This window comes from Schistocerca nitens, chromosome 2 (assembly GCF_023898315.1).
Source record: "Schistocerca nitens isolate TAMUIC-IGC-003100 chromosome 2, iqSchNite1.1, whole genome shotgun sequence".
NCBI classification, from domain to species: domain Eukaryota; kingdom Metazoa; phylum Arthropoda; class Insecta; order Orthoptera; family Acrididae; genus Schistocerca; species Schistocerca nitens.
The window spans coordinates 7613241-7629192 of NC_064615.1; positions in this window are offsets into that span (position 1 = coordinate 7613241).

The window sequence follows — 15952 nt, forward strand, 5'->3', positions numbered from 1 at the left end:
CTGATAACGACGTCCTCTTGAGTAGTCCCCGCCCGGAGATCCGAATGGGGGACTATTTAACTTCCGGAATATTTTACCCAAGAGGACGCCATCATCATTTAATCCTACAGTAAAGCTGCATGCCCTCGGGAAAAATTACGGCCGTAGTTTCCCCTTGCTTTCAGCCGTTCGCAGTACCAGCACAGCAAGGCCATTTTGGTTAATGTTACAAGGCCAGATCAGTCAATCATCCAGACTGTTGCCCTTGCAACTACTGAAAAGGCTGCTGCCCCTCTTCAGGAACCACACGTTTGTCTGGCCTCTCAACAGATACCCTTCCGTTGTGGTTGTACCTACGGTACGGCTATCTGTATCGCTGAGGCACGCAAGCCTCCCCACCAACGGCAAGGTCCATGGTTCATGGGGGATGTCAACACTATGCTGCTGTATTTCTGCCATTATAAAATTTTCACACAGAGATTTGTATTTTTGACCGATAAACCTGAAGATGCGTCTATACTGACGTGAAACATGTAGTTGCGAACGTACAGTGATGAGGCTATTGGAAACACCTAATCATTCTTGACGTTTTAATTGTTGTACATTTTTCAAGAATTTGGACGGTTATTGAGTGTTGAATGTTGTTATTGTTATTAATGCTGGGCTGCAGTTTTTCAGTTGGACAGATGGATCACACAAAATACATCGCGAGGCTAGAGCAACGCTGCCCTATTATTATTAACACGGTGGAAACACTAAAGTGGAGAGTGTCGAGGTCCATGTACAAGATTCTCGTTAGACCGTTCATGACGTACAGCATGCACACAAGTTGTACGTCGCCTGCGTGTCGGAAAACGGTTGTACGATTCAAAATCAGTGCCCACGATACACACACAGTATGGACATCGATAGTGAATCCCTTCGCTGCCTCCTTGTACATGTACTCAAGAAGCTCGTCACTCGACTCCACTGTGGCCGCGTCACGAGATGTCCGCTGTCAGAGGGGTGATGGGCAAGATACGAAGAGCATACCCTGTACGCATGCGCAACTCCAAATAACGAAATCCCTGCGGCAAACAAAAGGTGTCTCCCTGTTGGGTGCTAAGTGTGCCAATGTTGGTAGTTTACATTGTAGCCCCAGTGCCACCTGGCATACATATTCTGACAAAAAGTTTCCGAACACCCCTATGTAATGCGGAATCGAGCACTAGATGTCGCGAGAGGCGGACGGAGTATTTTGTTGTCACGAGAGCCCAGTGACTGTGAAGGTGAGCTAGTCACTGGATGTCTCATGAGTAAGAGATCTGTCAGGGACATTTCAGGCTTTGTAAAACCACCGAAATTGGCTGTTGGTGATGTGACTCTGAAATAGAAGCGCGAAGGAACAACCACAGCCAAAGGAAGGCGGAGCACACCTCATATACTGTCGGAGAGTGATGGTAGAGCATTGTGGAAATTAGTTGCACAAAAGCGCATCAGATCAACAGAAGGAATCATTCTTGAGCTCCAAAGAGCTGTTCCATGTAACACAGTGACTGTGTGCACGGAGTTAAGTTGAATCCGGTACAACTTATAAGGTACACATACGTGCGCCCCATGGTAAACGGACGTTGAGGTGCTGTAAACAGCATCGCCACTAGACACTGACTGACTGGAAGCGAGTGGTATGGCGTGATGAATCATGCAATACCCTGTGCTGATCAGATGGAAGGATTTGGTGAATGCCTGAAGAACATTACCACGGGTTCAACAAAACGTTACATTCCAAAGAATATGAAACTTGTAGCAGTTACATCTCGTCACAGTTAGCTGTAAATACAGTGTCCAGTTACATTGATGTGACTGTTTATCAAAAGCCCGAATAACCATCTTTTGCAGCGTTGACCGCTGCGACTCGTGCAAGAAGAGAGTCAATCAGTTTCCGGAAGGTGCTGCTCCATTGCCATGGTCAGCAGCGCTAGGTATCTCGACTGAGGATCCACAGCGCGAACAGTCCGATAGAGTTGATGCCAGAGATTGTCGACAGGGTTTTAATCCGGAGAGTTTGGTGGCCAGGAGAGCACGGTGTTCCTCGAAACACGCACCTACACTGCGAGCTATGTGACATGTTGCATCGTCCTGCGGGTAGATGCTATCGTGCCGGGGAAAACAAAACTACATGTAGTGGTGGACATGTTCCCCAAAGATGGGGGTATACTTGTGCCTGTCATTGCGCCTTACAGAATGACAAAATCATCCAGGGAATGCCATGAAGACATTCTCTAGACCATAACGCTCCACCATCCGGCCGAAGATTGTTGCAAAGCGTTTGCTTTCAGATGTTTCGTGCCACAGACACTAACGGCTCCAATGGAGCCTAAAATTTGATTGATCTGAAAAGTCCACGTGTAGTCACCCAGTGGACGTTCAGTTGGTGTGCTGGCGTGCCGGCCCATGCGTCACCAAGTTAGTTGAGCGGTCACTGAGGAGACGATGTTTGTAGCCCCTTGGTTCACCTGGGCGATCAGTTACTCAGCAGTTGCTCGTCTAGGCACCAGCACACATCTGTGCAGCTGTTGTTCACCCCTGTTATCTGCTGCCCGCGGTGCACCACGGTTGCCTCTTCGCAGGCTTTGGATGGCGCCATTTTGCCATGAAAGGTATACTGTAAGCACGGCGGCACGCGAATATTTTACAAAACTTGGCCGTTTCGTATATGCTTCCACCGTTGGCCCGAAAGCCTCTGATCATATCCTCTTGGACATCATATAAATCGCTTCGTTTCAGCATTACAACAATAATTGCACTGTTTTCCGCGTCCCTACGACACAATGTACTCTCCACTGCTAATGCAGCCGGCTACCGTCTAACACTGCCTACTGCACGTCGACGTCTAACATGGATGGTGGTCGAATAAATGTGAACAGACCGTGTGTAAGTCCGTTACAAACTTCCAGGTATGATGGAGAAGTTCGTATATATCGAACTGGGGTATGGGGCAGTGGAATGCACGTACCGGGACTGTTTTTGCTAAGACTGTAGGGTAGGCAGCTTGCAGACGTGATCGTGTGAACCAAAACAGGAAGAAAATGACTGGTAAAGATGGACTCTAAGATGCATAGCTGAAAAGCTATGAGCATTTCTACATTTCCTATACTGCGAAACATATCTCTTCTACTCCAAACTCTTTGTTTTCGATATTTTTTTTTACTAGGTAGTGTAACCTAAATAAGAAAAACGTGCCCACTATATACGGGCTATAAAATTCACGTCTTAACAGCTATGGGAAGTAGATGTGCTTCACTGCAGTAGATGTGTTCCTTGATCTTGAGGCTTGCGTTTTAGACCCCCATAATTACTGGACATTTTTTTCTTTTTTTGGTTCATACTAACAACTCTCAAAGTTGCCTGCCCTACATTCTTAGCAGCAACAGTAACCGTACTTGTATTCCACTATCGGAGATATCGGAAGGAATTTAGTCTATAATCTTCGATTGGGTCGTTTCCGGAACAGGATCCCTTACCTCAAATTGCTGTATTTAACCTTCTCCAACATCCTTAAAAGTTTGTAATATCATCACGGAATCGCCTTTTATAACAAATTTCAGAGTACGTTGCTGTATGAAGGCGACGTTTTTCCACCCAAACCGTAATATTTATTGCGTTCAAATGGTTCAAATGGCTCTGAGCATTATGGGACTTAACATCTGAGGTCATCAGTCCCCTAGAACTTAGAACTACTTAAACCTAACTAACCTAAGGACATCACACACATCCATGCCCGAGGCAGGATTCGAACCTGCGACCGTAGCGGTCGCTCGGTTCCAGACTGTAGCGCCTAGAACCGCTCGGCCACCCCGGCCGGCAATATATTTATTGGGGTCTCTTCTTAACCGCACGAGTAATTTCGGTTTATATAGCCATTTTAGAACAGTTTAATATTTTTTTCATAATGCGGGGCCACAGTCATAATATATTTCCTTAAAGTTAGTAACGCCATTGGACTGTTGTTAATTTACAGTGTTACATTTACAGTTACGCAATCATGATTTCGGCTTCAGAGTGCCATTATCAAGTGTTTTAAGTGTTATAAATCGCCTAAGATGGCATACTGCCGTATTAAAATACACTATTAGACACACTGTGTAAGAGTCGATTAGGCAATGTGTCTAATAGTGTATTTTAATACGACAATATGCCATCTAAGGCAATTTATAACACTTAAAACACTTGATAATGGCACTTTGAAGCCGAAATCATGATTGTGTAAGTGTAAATGTAACACTGTAAATAAACAACAGTCTAATGGCGGTACTGACTTTAAAGCCATTTTAGAACGTTTGTCCAAAGCACTGTTCCACAGACTTGAAATGCCAGCGTACTGACGTCGTTCATGATAGTCTACAACTAACATATTCCAGTCACAATTCCTACTTTGGTGCTATTTACCGATGAAAACCCGTTCACTCGAGATGGCGCTGTGAACATGCCCAGTAATCATATTTTGGGAGAAGGATAGTCTATAGCCTAAAGTCTTTACAGTTGAACGTTTTATTCAGACTTTCAACCGTGTCAAATGCAAAGAAGAGTAATAAAACCGACCTGCTTTATTTTACTCAGGTATGTTTCTGCTGCTCCACTGGACGAAGATACCACTTTGGGTTCGTCATCTATTGCAAAACTACGGTACTGCACGTCATTGTGATACAATGATTCTCGGATTAAAAATGGTGTAAGATAGGGGTGCAGTCTTTCGTCCCTATTGTTTAATCTGTACATCGAAGAAGCAATAATGGAAATAAAAAGAGATTCAGGAGTGGAATTATAATTCAAGATGAAAGGATATCAATGATAATATTCGCTGATGACACTGCTATCCTGAGTGCAAGTGAAGAAAAATTACATGAGTTGTTGAATGGAATGAACATACTAAAGAGTACAGAATATGGACTGAGAGTAAATCGAAGGAAAACGAAAGGAATGAGAAGTAGCAGAAATGAGAACAGCGAGATACTTCACATCAGGACTGATGGTCACGAAATAGGTGACGTTAAGGAATTCTGGTACCTACGCAGTAAAATGACCAATGACGGACGGAGCAAGGAGGACAACAAAAGCAGACTAGCACTGGCAAAAGCGTCAATTCTGGCCAAGGCACGTCAACTAGTATGAAACATAGGCCTTAGGAAGAAATTTCTGAGAATGTACGTTTTGAGCACGGCCTGTGGGAAAACTGGAAGAGAAGAGAATCGAAGCATTTGAGATGTGCTGCTACAGGCGACTGTTGAGAATTAGTTGGACTGATAAAGTGAGGAATAAGGAGGTTCTGCACAGAATTGGGGAGGATAGGAATATATGGAACACGCTGACAAGGAGAAGGGACAGGATGAAAGGATATCTGTTAAGGCATCAGGGAGCTGTAGAGGGCAAAAACTGTAGAGCAAAACAGAGATTGGAATACACCCAGCAATTAATTGAGAACGTAGGTTGCAAGTGCTACTCTGAGATGAAGAGGTTGGCAAAGGAGAGGAATTCGATGCGGGTCGCATCAAACCAGTCAGAAGACTGATGACTGAGGAAAAAAAAAAAGAATACAGTACCAACTGGACGTCGGGTACCTATATCACGGGTTGTGGATACGTTCCACGGCCAATACGATCATACCACCTAGATAGCTGGTCTATTTTCTGTGGTGTACTATGCAGACTATGATGTACGATACTTCTGTAGCAACAGACTACGATCTGATCGGACGAATCCACTCTATTGTTTAAATGCTGAAAGCACAGTAGCTTGTACCGTGCGGGTCAGTTGCAACGGCGATGTACATTCTGAAATGTGGAGCTCCACATTTGGAATCGCTTTTGTAATCTATTGCCTGGTGTGAAGCTCTTCTTAGGTTTCTTAAGGAAATATGGATCACCAGCTCCGAAAGGCGTTTTAAGGCTGACGTCCCACACAGCTCGAACCAGCCTGTGCGTCCATGGTTCATGGGCTACATAACTAATTAAGACATCAACCACAGGCCGAACAACCTTTGACGCCACCGTTATGTAGTTCTGATGTCACAGCGCCGAAACTATGCGTTTCCGGACAGGAGTTGCCTCTCGCAAAATGACCAGTTTACCATGCCGCACAACATGTTAGGCGTTGCCGGTTATTTGAATATAATCTGTGCACATTAGATTGAGACATATCTGTGTATCTATTATGTCGTTCTTATCATAAAAGCTTCACTGACACACCGGAGAAAGAATTTTGCTCCTAGTTTTTCCTTTAACATCTGTTCCGGAGTTGCCTTAGCAAATACTTACTAGGTACAGTATCCTCTAATGACACCTAACTCCTGGCGCAATGAATACACAGCAGAAATTGCGACGTTACGCACTTTATATTTCCTCGCCTACAATTTTCAATAGCGCTATCAGCTGTAGACAATTTCCTAGGGCTACGTGTGGCGTTGGTTTATCCTTCAGCTATAACTGCCTTACAGACGTAGAACGCAATAGCCATTGTCTGAAAATTGCAGGCTGTTTCACAGCTGAAGGACGACTCTGGTAATTAGAAGAAGGCGCGTGTGCTGACTCCGCCCCTGCTGACCTTCCACCACGTCTTAAATTAAGTCGGCACCGCTATGTGCGAAGAGCTGTTACTGCGAAGAGAGGTAATTTTGTTCTAAGCCAGACATACGCTTTCTCTGCCATGACAACACTCTCCATGTGTTATTAGCCCTGAGACGTAAACAGCTGCAAATAACGAGAAAGAATAAAAATATATATTTTAACGTTTCGTCGACAACAGAATAATTAAACCTCAAGTTTTATTTATTTAGCGTATGGCAGTGCACATCATTTTGAACTTCTTACAAATGTTTAAACAAAGATATACATAAAAACACAATAAAACATGCAGGTAATGGGCAATACAATTAAATACAAATATCAAAATTACATATTAAGTCTTTTGCGGCGTCTGTTGCCATCAGAAAAACACTGAACTTGCCTCTGTATGCTCTTCTGTCGCCCTCTTGGACGATATGGCGGATGGTCTGTCTGTTGGCTCCACAGTCACAATTGGAAGTTGGTGTTTTTCCCCATTTGTAAAGGGTACCTGCACGTCTTCCGTGATTTGTCGGTATTCTGTTACGGGGTGACCATATTTTACGTGGTAGTTCGTATGCGGGCGGTCTCTCTGTGATGCAGGGGTGGGCTTGGCAGTGCTCAGGGCACACCTCTCGCCGGCCGAAGTGGCCGTGCGGTTAAAGGCGCTGCAGTCTGGAACCGCAAGACCGCTACGGTCGCAGGTTCGAATCCTGCCTCGGGCATGGATGTTTGTGATGTCCTTAGGTTAGTTAGGTTTAACTAGTTCTAAGTTCTAGGGGACTTATGACCTCAGCAGTTGAGTCCCATAGTGCTCAGAGCCATTTGAACCATTTTTGAACCACACCTCTCGCCACTGTTCCCTCCAGGTCTTTATTGCGTCAAAGTTTATACTTTGCAATTCCTTGGCTGTTATAATTGTTGAATGTCTAGACCGAAGTCTGTTTCTTTCCAGGCCAGGCATGTCGCAGTGTACATCGAGCTGGGCGTTGTCGAGTGTCTTCCTATACTCCCGGGGAAGAGCATTCTTCCGACGTAGGTCCACAGGTGGTATGTGGCTTACAATTGGCAGCCAATGTGATGGGGTTGATCTCATGGTTCCGCTGACAAATTGCATCATCTTCTTCAGCTGCACGTCGATTCTTTTTTGTGTGAACACTGTTCATCCAGACCGGAGCGCAGTACTCCGCGTCCTGTCAGCCGAGGAGCCCGAAGCAGTGCCTCACACCTTCTCGAGAATATTATTCCTCGTCTTTAGTTCGGCTGCAGTATGTTCCAGATGTCGTTTATAAGTGAGCGCTCTGTCCAAGGTGACTCCAAGGTACTTTGGATGCTCATTAGATCTGAGCCGATGTCCCCCGAGACGAACGTCAAGTTGTTTGCTTGCTAATTTATCATTCACATGGAAACATGTAGTTTCGGTTTTTGTACGATTTGGCTGTAATCTCCATTTACGAATGTATGTACTTAATATCTCCAAGTCAGATGTCAAGGTTATTTCCATCACCTCAAAGTTCTTGTGTTGTGTTGCCGAGACCCAATCGTCTGCGTATCCAAACTTCCTGGAAGATGTGGATGGCATATCGGCAATATATAAGCTGAACCTCAAGCTCGAATACAGGAAAGAAACGCTTCTCAAAATATCCAAGCCAGCATTTGCCCCAGTGATCCAGGGAAACTACGGAAATCCTTAGTTTGAAACTCAGATTTAAGGTCTGCTGCTCCAGAAAGAAGAACCAGTGCATAAAATTTGGTTGACAGGACATAACTGAGTATCACGGAATCAGACGATATACTGTTTCAGTTGTAAATGATTTATTTGTTCAGTCACGACCGGTGTCTGGTGGTTATAAGCCTCCAAGAGCGGCGGCCAACAGCCTGCAGCGTGGCATCCAACGTACGGCGGCTACGCGCCAGCGACATCGTACTTGTTTCACCTGAAGATGGGCTTATAACCGCCCGAAACCGGCCGTGATTGATCAAATAAATGCTTTACACATGAAGCGGTTTATTATCTGATTTTGCAGTATTTGTGTTTTACCTAGTGTCCCTCCCTATTCGAGTCCATTTAACGACTCAAAAGAACTAAGCGAATCTTAAAAGCTGAATTCCCGGCACTTTTACTCGGTGTATGAAAGAATGTGAAATCACGACCGCCAAGATGAATTTACCCAAGGCACTTATAAATGTAGCAGCAGTGTTGTATCCTCGGTGTCTGTTCATAAACTTGGGCCTCCACATACCTGGAAACCACAAGAGTAGACCCATACTTGTGTTGATCCTGTTTGCCTTCCAAAACGACGAGATCAGCCAGAGAATTCCATGAATATATTCCCCCGGGCCATAAAGCACACGTCTCCATTCTGGACCCTTCCGACAGTTGTTGCTAGATATTTGCTGATGGGGCATAAAACGTGATTCATCTGAAAAGGCTATCCGTCGCCACGCAGTGGCCGTCCAGTTGCAGTACTGGAGTGCAAATTCCAGCCTTCGTCGCCGACGAACAGCACTCAGCGTGGGTGAATGAACCAGACACCTGCTGCGGAGGCCCTTAAGCAGCACTTTTTGTTGAAAGGTCATTGAGCAGACATCGTTGGTAGCTCTTGACTCATCTGGGTGATCAGTTTCCAACAGCTGAATTTCTTTCTCCCTGTTCAACACTTCGCAGTCTGTCATCTACGGCCCGTGGTGCACCACAACTGCCTCGGAGCTGGTTGTGGTTCAAATGGCTCTGAGCACTATGGGACTTAACATCTGAGGTCATCAGTCCCCTAGGACTTAGAACTACTTAAACCTAACTAACCTAAAGACATCACACACATCCAGGCCCGAAGGAGGATTCGAACCTGCGACTGTAGCAGTTTTCTAAAAGTTGCAAAGCCAACATTTAATGCGTTATCACTATACTCGTCCTTTGAAAAGTTTCCGAATGACGTTAAAAAGTATATCGTTGCATGTAAAGTAGTTTTCATCAACAGCTCACTCGATACAGTAGTAACAAAGGTTGGATTTACAACGGAACTTCTTGTGCATATGCATACTACGAGTAACATTCGACGTAAACCTCGTGGAGAAATTTTGAACCATTCAGGAAATAAAAGGGGTATTACTGCTAAGGCGACTCAACCTGTATATTCAGTGCGTAATGTAGTTGGAGAAGAAACATAATAATTACTGGAGCACTGATTAATTGAGGGCGTCAACACATAATGAGCAAAAAATTTCAGTGCCAGAAAGGACGAACCAAGAGGAACCTAGAATTAAAATAAGACACAAGAAACGGAGAGATATGTATAGGAGACAAGTAACACTAAGTTAGACATCGTGAATAGCACAACGCGTCTACAATTATGCTGCTGGGCACTGGGGAACTTGTTACAGAAGGAACGCAAGGGGCTCGGTGTTGCACATCGCACGGACCAGATTTTGTATCACAGTTATTGGTAAAGCGCTTTTTCCGTTGTATACGAGAATGAACATGTGCACGAAGAAATTGGCGAAAAAGATTAACCGTGAAAAAGCAATGGTACTAGTCTCTCGCGATTATCTTTCCATGTTCCTAGCATTTTACAGTCTTAGAAATATCGATATCTTTGAGTACTGGAACATATTTCCCGATTCACTGCCTCTACTGTACCGTGTAGTGGGTGAGTCTACTTGGTCACCTCACACATAGTGCACAGTTTTCGCCACACTGAAGACCTCAGTCTGAGCCCGTGTCCGCAGAAGAAAAGCTGGCCATCCATTACCTTAACTGGAACAGGAAATATGTCTACCGAGTACTGACCATAGTTACGTCGTAAAATGTGGAGATACATGTTATTTGACTATTATATAGTTATCCATACTGCTGCGACGCTTTTAATTACCGCCCAACATTCAATGCCACTATGAGAAGTATTGTCTTCTACGTTTTGGCCTTGAGTTTGTGATGCCTTTTTCTACATGCAGTTGAACCTATCACACTCAAGTGCGTGTAAGTGAAACCTCGATTCTTTAAAGAATCTAACTCCCAAGAATAAAACAGCTTCGGACGCCTGAGTACCTTAAAATTTTTGACTTTAAGCGTGTATGAGAGGACAAGTTAGAAAATTTTTGAAATTATGCTTAAAGTTTGTCGGAAATAAATCATAAGTCGCGTAATTTACTCTTCATTTTAAGCAAAAACTAATTCTTAATTAATTTCAATTTTTATGACGTCATATCTCCATAACTATGGGTCGTCTAAGTATATAATTTTTCAGGTACACTGAGCGCCATATATGGATGCAGTCTGCATACTGCCTTGCTAACAGAAACAGTAATAAAGAAATAATAAATTAAAATGTCATGCTTGATGCTGAATTTCGAATGCATAAACAGTGAAAATGGAGCATAGGATAAACTTTCTTCCTTTCACCGTTTTGTGGGATGTGTCAGAGAGGAAGGGTTTCGTACAGGTTTAAAATTAAATGTAGAGTTTACTAGCAATCGCTAAGTACTCTCATTTTGTAGCATTCATGCGCCATCAGTTACGCTGCGTCACAATAAACATACAGTTTTTAACTGTAATATTTGTATTATTATTTTAAAGTCTTAACGTAATATGATACCTCTTACTGAGTAGATTATGATTACACGTCTTATTGCATGCGTTATGACGGATTTTAAATTTTTTTAATTAAGTCGATAATCACTCGAAATACTGAAAATGAAGCCGTTAGATAAGCAACCTTTAAATGGTAGTGGGTTTAGAAATACACAGTGTCTTATTAACGTTTATAGCCCCTTGAAGGGATGTAGACGACGCTGGGAAAAGTAATATAATATGAGACACATGGGGTCGCATATGTCAGAAAATATCCTAAAAATGAATGAGGAATGTTAAACATGTGACGCCACCAGATGACGTACCTCACCACACCTGCAGCGGTTGGGCTCGGGAGCGAAGGGGTGACTGAGCTATGCAATACTTGCATTCGAGCAAACGATGCAAATTTTGAACACCTTTTGTAAACGTGATCTGTTATATGCCTAGAAGCTACAAAATTATAGTCCTGTTCTTATTTCGTCATTCTTTCCCTTTGTCCCTTCGTATTTTGTTTACAGACATGAGAACGTAGGTCATGTACTGGTAACGACGCAATACGGAAGCTTATACTCATTTACTCGTGGCTTAATGTAGTAGGCTTAATACGGTGTGCTTTGCAATACACCAGCGGAGACCATAAGACTGGTAAAGAAAATAATAAACCGTACCTCAGTGTAAACACGTAATTGTCTAACACAATGAGAAAAGTATGGCTTGCCGAACGCAAGACTCGAACCTTGAACCCCGCGGTCTAAAGTCGCGCACGTGAACCCAGAGCCACAGTGACATGAATACTTGACTTGGCTTGGGACCATCTGATGCGACAAACCGATAGGCTCAACTGAGGCACGTGCGGCGAGGTACGCCATCTATTGATGTCACATTTTTGACATTTGTCATCCATTTTTGGGGTATTTCCCGACATTTGCGACCCCATGTGTCTTATATCAAATTACTTGTCTCAGCGTAGTCTAAGTCCCTTCAGAGAGCTTTAAACGTTAACATGAATCACCTTGTAAATACTTAAGATCTCATCTGAAATTTTAACGTTTAGCCAGCTTAACTCAAAATAAAATGCCTGACGAAAAGGGTGAAGTACCCAGAATGGGAGGAGGAAATGTAATGGAGCTTCACGGGGAACGGTACTTCTTCAACCGTCCATCCTGCTAATGTGTAGGTGTGCTCCAGCCATCCACGGCATCTATTCGGACCCACATAGTCTGTTACTCAGTTCAATATGGAACGTTGGCTAGTGTAAGTGGCAGTGGAGGAGCCTGGTCGTGTGCGGAGCGTTAGGGCCGTCTAATGCGTGGTGCACGCTGGAAGAGACCTCCACATCCGTGTTCCAGGCAGAAGGACAAGATCCAGGCGGACAGAACAATGGCGTGAGACGGGTTCTGTAACCGACTACAGCATAAGAATCCTGAAATGCCAGTTCGAACGCTGGAAAATATCGGACAAGTTCGTGCAACTCTCGAACGAAGCCCATACCCATCAGTCCGTCGCCATTCCAGAACATTACAAATCCGTCGCACGTCTTTGTCAAGTATAATGTAAGAGTATGAATTCATCCTTATAAGCCGTTAACAAGCTCAACAGTTACGGCTACGAGATAACGAAAGTAGACGCAATTTCTGCAACCCGCAGCTCATTGATGAAAAGGCCCAGTGCAGCCTAAAGGTAGTCGTCTGATGTGCTATAGGACAGTCCTTTGCAATCGATGAACCATATTTTTTGAAGGCAACTTTACAATACTGATGAGGTGAAAGCCGCAATCCAGGAACAGATAGAGGACATTCCTCAATAAATGACTTACAATTTAATCTGTAAGTTATATTGGTGTAAATATACGTTACACCTTTGAGACGGCCGCTAAACCCGCTGAGCAGAACAGATGATTATGATCGTGGAAAGGGCCAAAAAAGGTAGGGGTCAGTTTCTCCTTAAATTGTAATTTATTGTAATTTAATAACACATTTACAACCAAAGCGGCACATAGCCGAACTTTTACAACTACGAGTTTCAATCTCCAAATCTTTCACGGCTGAAGACCTCCAAAGAAGAAATCTTAAAATTCAACAAGGTAAATTTCAAGTGACTGAAAACACGCAGTTAAAATTACAAATAAAATAATTAAAAATATATATATCGCAGCTAGGCTGAAAGCCTCAAGGCAAGGGTGGATAGACAAACACAAACAAGATGCAATACAAACGGCTGAAGGCCCACAATAAAATTTTCAAGATTTTAAAACAAATTACCGTAACCCTTCAAAGGCAGAAGGCCGCAATGTTTAAGCTTAAAGGTTTTTTAAGAATAATGTTCCAAGCCTCAATGTTTAAGCTTGAAAGGTAATTTTAAGAAAAAGGTTCCAAGGCTGAAGGCCCACAATTAATTTTCCGAAATTTTAAAAAACTATAACCATAAGCCTTAAGTTTTAAGTACCTGAAACCGAACTAGAAGAAAAGACAACACAACGACAATAACCTTTCCGCAAAATATCCACTTGCCGGAATTCAAATTTACTTAAATAAAACACAATAAAACCAAGAATTTTTTTGTTAATCATTGGCTATGATGGATTGTAAACAGACAATTAAACACCAGTGAGAAAGACAGTAAAGACAACAGCACTCAGAACCCTCCAGGGGGTCGATCTGCCCTCATTCACTTAGGTGAGACAGGTGGTGAGCCCAACTACACTTGATCCGCCGGAACCCAACCAACGGACAGCCACTGAGCGACCGACAAACGACTTGCTTGCCACCAATCGGTACAAGAGAACTCAAGCACAAAATGTCACGGGCATTATTATCCACAATCGAATCTGTATGTGTATTAAGCTGTCAAAACTACACACCATGTTGGACAGCGACAACGAGTGAGGAAAGGACACTACCTGAAATTACGTTACTGCCCAGGGCAGGTAACCGGAACACTAACGGTCACAAGGCAGAAAATTTCGCTGGTGCCCTTGAATTGTAGTCAAACAATATAGTTCATTCCATGGCATGGCAGCTAAATTTGAGCAATACAAACACTCGGTGTTGCTCACAGGAAAACGTCCCAACAGCGAACCACCAAAACGAACCACACAACATGAATGGACGTGGCACGGGTACTTAAAACACCACTCAACTTTGCGTCATGGGTCGGTGACCCACGAAGCTCGTAGTGATCGGACAGCTCCACACACGCTCCGACACTGCGCAGGGACCGCCAGCGGCCCCAGCCGACTGCACCGCGCAGAGATATCCTCCCTGGTCCGCACCAACAGACCGACTCCCCTGAGAATGCCGACCACATCTAAAATAGTCGTTAGTGGAAAAAACGCCAACTACACACACAACCTGACAAACACTTGCACAAGACCTGAACGATACCCTACAGTAACTAAGCATGCACGAATACAAATCGGGAGTCGACACACACACACACACACACACACACACACAGCCGACTCATAATATTTACTACTGGGTGATCAAAAACTCGGTATAAATTTGAAAACTGAATAAATCACGGAATAATGTAGTTAGAGAGGTACAAACTGACAGACACGCTTGGAATGACATGGGGTGTTATTAGAACTAAAAAAATACAATATTTCAAAAAATGTCCGACAGATTGCGCTTCATCTGATCAGAATAGCAACGATTAGCATAACAAAGTAAGACAAACCAAAGATGATATTCTTTACAGGAAATGCTCAATATGTCCACCATCATTCCTCAACAATAGCTGTAGTCGAGGAATAATTTTGTGAACAGCACTGTAAAGCATGTCCGGAGTTATGGTGAGGCATTGGCGTCGGATGTTGTCTTTCAGCATCCCTAGAGATGTCGGTCGATCACGATACACTTGAGACTTCACTGCACCGCAAAGCCAATAATCGCATGGACTGAGGTCTTGGGACCTGGGAGGCCAAGCATGACGAAAGTGGCGGCTGAGCACACGATAATCACCAAACCAACGCGCACAAGAGATCTTTCACGCGTCTAGCAATACTTGGATTTTTTTCCCCTAATCAAACCCCATGTCATTTCAAGCATGTGTGTCAATTTTTACCTCTCTATCTACATTATTCCGTGGTTTATTAAGTTTTCAAATGTATCTGACTTTTTGATCACCCGGTATATAAGTGACTTATTAGTGGTTTCTTCATTCACCTCTGCCTTTCTTGTGTTGTGACCTGATATTTGGAGTGTTTCGTATCGAGCAACGTAACCTCTTACCTGTGTTTACACTCCGCGCTGACCAGTTGCAGCTGTAGCGGCGCATCGAAAGCTAAGCACTAATTAATTGTTTGTGTATAGTGGTTTATTTAGGAGCTTTAGTAGTCTTCAACCGGTGTTTTTTGTATTTTCTGGTGAAATAATTTCAGAACCTTTTGGGAACTGTTTTCAGCTTCGTTACTGTGTCATTAGACGTTTGATTCTCTTTCTGTATTAGTCTTTTGTTTTATTCACATTTGTTGTTTATTAATACTGTTAATAGTAGTAGTTACTTCCCTTGTAGAGTAAGTTTGTGTTTATTGTAGTCAGGTTTTTAACATCTTCTCATTGTAGCAGCGGAACTTAGAAAAAGTAAAATTCTACTATGAGTGAGAAGTGTGGGCTTTGCCGTTGGTTCGTGAGCAGTGGATTACGGTGTGAGACTTGTTCGAAGTATTTTCACTGGGAGGAATGCAGTGGGGAAGCCAGTGGGCATTCTGGTGAGATCCTCTCCTGGAACTGCAGGTTATGTAGCAAGAGTAAGTTGATAGAGGAGCAGGAGCGTAAGATCTGGGCCCTTCAGGTGCAGTTGAAAAACGCACAGGAGGAGT